This window comes from Aethalodelphis obliquidens, unplaced genomic scaffold, assembly GCF_003676395.1.
Source record: "Aethalodelphis obliquidens isolate GAN/ISIS:26980383/991018 unplaced genomic scaffold, ASM367639v1 scaffold1070, whole genome shotgun sequence".
In the NCBI taxonomy this organism is placed as follows: Eukaryota; Metazoa; Chordata; class Mammalia; order Artiodactyla; family Delphinidae; genus Aethalodelphis; species Aethalodelphis obliquidens.
In genome coordinates this window covers 1-7,882 of record NW_020838981.1, presented here as the reverse complement: position 1 = coordinate 7,882, position 7,882 = coordinate 1, and the positions used below count along the sequence as shown (strand labels likewise).

The window sequence follows — 7,882 nt, the reverse complement described above, 5'->3', positions numbered from 1 at the left end:
CCCATTCCCTAACCCTAACCTTTATAAGAAGCCTTACCCTAAACCGTCCCCTAATACTAACCCGTACACTAACACTAACCCATACCCTAAAACGTATGCTAAACCTAAACCATTTTCATACCCTAATCTGTATCCTAAACAGTCCCTGTTCCCTAACCCTAACCCTAACCCTAACCTTAAACCTAACCCTTACCCAAAGCCTTACCCTAACCTGTCCTCTAATCCTAACCCATACATTAACACTAACACATGCCCTAACACGTATGCTAACCCTAAAACGTTGTCGTACCCTAACCTGTCCCCTAAACCATCCCCGTTCACTAACACTAAACTTATCCCTAACCCTAACACTTAACCGAAGCCTTACCCTCACCCGCCCCCTAATCCTAACCCATATACTAACAATAACCCGTACCCTAACACGTACCCTCAATCTAAACCGTTGTTGTGCCCTAACCTGTATCCTAAACCATCCCCGTTCCCTAACCCTAACCCTAACCCTGACCCTAACCCTAACCCTTACCAGAAACCTTACCCTAACACATCCCCTAATCCTAAACCATACACTAACACTAACCCATACCCTAACACATACGCTAACCCTAAACCGTTGTTGTACACTAACCTGTACCCTAAACAGTCCCCATTCCCAAACCGTACACCTAACCCAAACCCTAACCCTTAATCGAAGCCTTACCGTATACTGCCCACTAATCCTAACCGGTACAGTAACACTAAACCATACCCTAACACGTACACTAACCCTAAACCGTTGTCGTACACTAAAGTGTACCCTAAACCGTCCTGGTTCCCTAACCCAAATCCTAAACCTAACCCTAACCTTAACCATTACCCAAAGCCTTACCCTCAACCGTCCCCTAATACTAACCCGTACACTAACACTAACCCGTACCCTAACACGTATGCTAACCCTCAACCGTTGTCATACCCTAACCTGTATGCTAAACTGTCCCCATTTCCTAACACTAACCCTAACCCTTACCCGAAGCCTTACCATAACCCGTAAGCTAATCCTAACCTGTACAGTAACTCTAACCCATATCCTAACACATACGCTAACCCTAAACTGCTGTCGTACATAAACCTGTACATAAACCGTACGCATTCCCTAACCCTGACTCTAACCCTAACCCTAACCCTAACCCTTACATGAAGCCTTACACTAACCAATACCCTAAGCCTAACCCATACACTAACACTAACACATACCCTAACACATACTCTAACCCTAAAACTTTGTCATACCCTAAACTGTACACTAAACTGTACCCATTCCCTAACACTAACCCTAACCCTAACCCTTCCCCTAACCCTTCTCAGAAGCCTTAACCGAACCCATAACCTATACCTAACCCGTACACTAACACTAACCCGTACTTTAACAAATATGCTAATGCTAAACCACTGTCGTACCCTAACCTGTATGCTAAACTGTACCTGTTCCCTAACGCTAACACTAAATCTAAACTTAACACTTACCCAAAGCCTTACACTAAGCTGTACCCTAATCTTAACCCGTATACTATCACTAACCCATACCCTAACATGTACGTTAAACCTAAACCATTGTCGTACACTAAAGTATACGCTAAACCGTACCCGTTCCAAAACCTTAACCATAACCATAACCCTAACACTTACCCAAAGCCTTACACTAACCTGTAACATATTCCTAACCTGTACACTAACAGTAACACTGACCCTAAAATTACTCTAAACATAAACCATTGTCATACCCTAAACTGTATCCTGAACTGTACTCGAAACCTAACACTAACCCTAACCCTTACCCGAAGCCTTACCCTAACCCGTACCCTAATCCTAACCTGTACACTAACACTAACCCATACCCTAACACATACGCTAACCCTAAATCTTTGTCATACCCAAACCTGAACCCTAAACCGTACCCATTCGCTAACCATAACCCTAACCCTAAACCTTACCCGAAGCCTTAACCTAACGCGTACACTAATCCTACACCATACCTTAACACGTACTGTAACCCTAATCAGTTGTCGTACCCAAAACTGTACCCTACACCTTATCCGTGCCCTAACACTATCCCTAGCCCTTACCCGAAGCCTTACCCTAACCCGTACCCTAATCCTAACCTGTACACTAACACTAACCCTTACCCTAACACATACGTTAACCCTAAACTGTTGTCGTACCCTAACTGTACCCTACACCTTACCCATGCCCTAACCCTAACCCTAACCCCAACCATAAACCTAACCCTATCCCTAACCCTTACCCGAAGTCTTACCCTAACCCATACCCTAATCCCAACCCGTACACTAACACTAACCCTTACCCTAACTCATATGTTAACCCTAAACCATTGTTGTACCCTAACCTGTACCCTAAACCATACCCATTCCCTAACCCTAACCATAACCCTAAAACTTACCCGAAGCCTTACACTCACCAGTAGCCTAATCCTAAGCCATACACTAACACTAAGCCATAGCCTAACACGTACGCTAACCCAAAACCATTGTCGTATCCTAACCTGTAACCTAAACCGTACCCATTCCCTAACTCTAACCCTAACCCTAACCCTAACACTTACCCAAAGCCTCACCCTAACACGTCCCCTAATCCTAACCCATACACTAACACTAAACCGTACCCTAACACGTTCGCTAACCCTAAACCGTTTTCGTACACAAACCTGTACTCTAAACCGTACTCATTCTCTAACCCTAACTCTCTCCCTTACCCGAAACCTTACCCTAACCCTAATCCGAACCTCTATACTGACACTAACCCTTACTGTAACATGTATGCTAAAACTAAACTGTTGTCATACCCTAAACTGTACGCTAAACCGTGCCCTTTCCTTAACCATAACACTAACCCAAACCCTAAACCTTACCCGAAGCCTTATCCTAACCCGTACCTTAAACCTAACCCATACACTAACTCTAACACATACCCTAACACGTACGCTAACCCTAAAATGTTGTCATACCCTAACCTGTACCCTAAACCGTACCCATTCCCTAACCCTAACCCTAAAACTAACACTTACCCGAAGCCTTACCGTAACCCGTAGCCTAATGCTAAAGTGTACCCTAACACGTACTGTAACCCTAAACCGTTGTCGTACCCTAAACTGTACCATACACTATACCCTTTCCCTAAACCTAACCCTAACTCTAAACCTAACCCTTACCCGAAACCTTACCCTAATCCGTACCCTAATCCTAACCCGTAGACTAACACTAACACTTACCATAATACGTACTCTAACCCTAAACCGTTGTCGTACACTAACCTGTATCCTAATCTGTATATGTCCCCTAACCCTAACCCTAACCCTAAACCTAACACTTAAACGAAGCCTTACCCTAACCCATACCCTAATCCTAACACATACACTAACACTAAACCACAGCCTAACACATATGCTAACCCTAAACTGTTGTCGTACACAAAACTGTACTCTAAACCATACCCGTTCCCTAATGCTAACCCAAACCCTAACCCTAACCCTAACCCTTACCCAAAGCCTTACCCTCACCCGTATCCTAATCCTAACCTGTACACTAACACTAATCCACACCATAACACGTACGCTAACCCTAAACCGTTGTCCTACCCTAAACTGTACCATAAACTGTACACATTCCCTAACCCTAACCCTAAACCTAAACCTTTCCCGAATCCTTACACTAACCCGTACCCTAATCCTAACTCGTACACTAACACTAACCCATACCCTAAAATGTAGGCTAAACCTAAACCGTTGTCGTACCCTAACCTGTACCCTAAACGGTACATGTTCCCTAGACCTAACACTAAACCTAACACTAACCCTTACCCGAAAACTTACCCAACCCGTACCCTAAACGTAACCTATACACTAACACTAACCCGTACTCTAACACGTATGCTAACCCTAAATCGTTGTCGTACCATACGCTGTACCCTAAAGCATACCCGTTCCCTAACCCTTACCCTAACCCTTAACCGAAGCCTTACCCTAAACCATACCCTAATCCTGACCCGTACACTAACACCAACCCATACCCTAACACATACGCTAACACTAAACCTTTGTCGTACCCTGAACTCTACCCAAAACCATACCCGTTTCCTAACCCTATCCCTAACACTTACCCACAGCTTTACCCTAACCCGTACCCTAATCCTAACCCGAACACTAACACTAAACCGTACCCTAACATGTACGCTAATCCTAAACCGTTGTCATACCCTAAGCTGTACCCTAAACCGTACCCTTTCCCTAATGCTAACCCTAACCCTAAACCTTACCCGAAGCCTTAACCTAACCCGTATCCTAATCCTAACCCGTATACTAACACTAACCCATACCCTAAAACGTACGCCAACCCTAAACTGTTGTCGTTCACTAAACTATACCCTAAACCGTACCCGTTCCCTAACCCTAACCCTAACGCTAACACTAACCCTTACCCGAAGCCATACCCTAATCCTAAACTGTACACTAACACTAACCCATACCCTAAAACATAGGCTAAACCTAAACAGTTTTCGTACCCTAAACTGTACCCGAAACAGGACCCATTCCCTAACCTTAACCCTAACCCTAACACTTACCCAAAGCCTTACACTAAGCCATACCCTAATCCTAATGCTTCCACTAACACTAACCCATACCCTTACACATACGCTAACCCTATACCATCCTCATACACTAACCTGTATCCTTAACCGTACCTGTTCCCTAACCATAATCCTAAACCTAAACCTAACACTTACCTGAAGCCTTACACTAAGCCGTACCCTAATCCTAACCCGTACACTAACAATAACCCATACCCTTACACGTACGCTAACCCTAAACCGTTTTCGTACACTAACCTGTACCCTAAACCGTACCTGTTCCCTAACCCTAACCCTAACACTGACCCGAAGCATTACACAAACCCATACCCTGTTCCTAACCCATACACTAACACTAACCCATACCCTAACACGTATGCTAACCCTAAACCGTTGTCGTACTCTTAACTGTACCCTAAACCGTACCCATTCCCTAAACCTAATCCTAACCCTAACCCTTACTCGAAGCCTTACCCTAACCCATACCCTAATCCTAACCCATACACTAACACTAATCCGTACCCTAACACGTACGCTAAACCTAAACCGTTGTCATACCCTAACCTGTACCCTAAACCATACCCGTTCCCTAACCCTTACCCTAACCCTTACCCGAAGCCTTACCCTAACCTGTACCCTAATCCTAACGCGTAAATTAACACTAACCCATATCCTAACTCATACGCTAACCCTAAACCATTGTCGTACCATAACCTCTACCCTAATCCATAAGCGTTCCCTAACCCTAACCCTAACACTTACCCAAAGCCTAACCCTAACCTGTACCCTAATCCTAACCCGTACACTAACACTAAACTGTACACTAACATGTACACTAAACCCAAATCGTTGTCATTCCCTAACCTGTACCCTAAACCGTACCTGTTTCCTAACCCTAACCCTAACCCTAACCCTACCACTTACCTGAAGCCTTACCCTAACCCATACCCTAAACCTAACATGTACACTAACACTAACCAGTACCCTAACATGTACGCTAACCATAAACCATTGTTGTACCCTAACCTGTACCCTCTACCGTACCCGTTCCCTAACCCTAACCCTAAACCTAACACTTAACCAAAGCCTTACCCTAAACCTGACCCAAATCCTAACACGTACACTAACATTAACACTTACCCTAACACGTATGTTAACCCTAAACTATTGTCGTACACTAACCTGTACCCTAAACAGTATCCGTTCCTTAACCCTAACCCTAACAGTTACCTGAAGCCTTACCCTAACCCATACCCTAATCCTAACACGTACACTAACACTAACCCATACCCTAACACATACGCAAAACCTAAACTGTTGTCACACCCTGACCTGTACTCTAAACCGTACCCATTCCTTAACCCTCACTGTAACCCTAACACTAACACTAATCCTTAACAGAAGCCTTTCCCTAAGCCGTACCCTAATCGTAACCCGTACACTAACACTAAACCGTACCCTAACACATACGCTAAACCCAAACCGTTGTCGTACACTTACCTGTACCATAAACCGTACCCATTCCCTAACCCTAACCCTAACCCTTACCCAAAGCCTTACCCTAATCTGTTCCCTAAACCTAACCTGTACACTAAAACTAACCCTTACGCTAACACATGCACTAACCCTAAACAGTTGTCGTACCCTAACCTGTACCCGAAACTGTACCCATTCCCTAGCCCTAACCCTAAACCTAACACTTATGTGAAGCCTTACACTAAGCCGTACCCTAATCCTAAACTGTACACTAACAAAAACACTTACCCTAACACATACACTAACCCTAAACCGTTGTAGTACACTAACATGTACCCTAAACAGTACCTGTTCCCTAACCTTAACCGAAACCCTAACCCTAACCTTAACTCTTACACGAAGCATTCCCCTAACCCGTACCCTATTCCTATCCCCTACACTAAAACTAACCCATACCCTAACACGTATGCTAACCCTAAACCGTTGTCATACCCTAAACTGTACCCTAAAGTGTACCCGTTCCCTAACCCTAAACCTAAGCCTAACCCTAACACTAACCCTTACCCGAACACTTTCCCTAACATGTACCCTAAACCTAACCCGTACAATACCACTAACCTGTACCCTAACATGAATGCTAAACCTAAACCATTGTCATACTCTAACCTGTACCCCAAACTGTACCCGTTCCATAACACTAACCCTAAACCTAACCCTTACCCAAAGCCTTACCCTAAGCTGTACCCTAGTCCTAACCCTTACACTAACACTAACCCGTACCCTAAAACGAACACTAACCCTAAACCGTTGTCATACCCTAACCTGTACCCTAAACCGTCCCCGTTCCCTAACACTAACCCTAACCTTAACCCTAAACCTAACTGTTACCCGAAGCCTTACGCTAACCGTCCCCTAATCCTAACACGTACCCTAACACTAAAGCGTACCCTAACACATACACTAAACCTAAACCATTGTTGTACCCTACCCTAAACAGTAAACCATACCCTAACCCTAATACTAACCCTTACCCAAAGCCTTACCCTAATCTGTACCCTAATCCTAACCCGTACACTAACACTAACCCGTACCCTAACACATATGCTAACCCTAAAATGTTGTCGTACCCTAACATGTACCCTAAACTGTACTCGTTCCCTAACGCTTACCCTTACCCTAAACCTAACCTGAACCCTTACCCAAAGCCTTACCCTAACCTGTACCCTAATCCTAACCCGTACACTAACACTAACCCATACACTAACACATACGCTAAACATAAACCGTTGTCATACCCTAAACTCTACACTAAACCGTACCCATTCCCTAACCCTAATCCTAACCCTAAACCTTACCCGAAGCCTTACACTAACCCGTACTCTAGTCCTAAGCCATACACTAACACTAAACCGTACCCTAAAACATATGCTAACCCTAAACCGTTGTCGAACCCTAACCTGTACCCACAACCATACTCGCTCCCTAACCCTAACCCTAACCCTACCTCTTACCCAAAGCCTTACCCTAACCCATACCCTAATCCTAAACAGTACACTAACACTAACCCATACCCTAACACATACACTAACACTAAACCCTTGTCGTACATTAACCTGTACCCTAAACCGTACCTGTTCCCTAACCGTAACCCTTACCTGAAGCCTTACCCTAATCCGTACCCTAATCCTAACCCGTACACTAACACTAATCCATACCCTGACACGTACGCTAACCGAAAAACTTTGTCGTACCCTAAACTGTACCCTAAACCGTACCCGTTCCATAAACC

The 7,882-nt window shown here is 44.4% G+C and overlaps 1 long non-coding RNA gene across 1 annotated transcript; it reads right to left on the bottom strand.

Annotated features, from left to right (window-relative positions):
• Window positions 1-49: 49 nt before the first annotated feature.
• Window positions 50-5,135, bottom strand: LOC113616973 (uncharacterized). The gene is made up of 3 exons (XR_003431464.1): window positions 5,104-5,135; window positions 1,688-1,698; window positions 50-145 (listed from the first exon to the last, which is right to left on the bottom strand). It is a non-coding gene; the product is annotated as an uncharacterized LOC113616973 (long non-coding RNA).
• Between the last annotated feature and the right edge of the window lie 2,747 nt (window positions 5,136-7,882).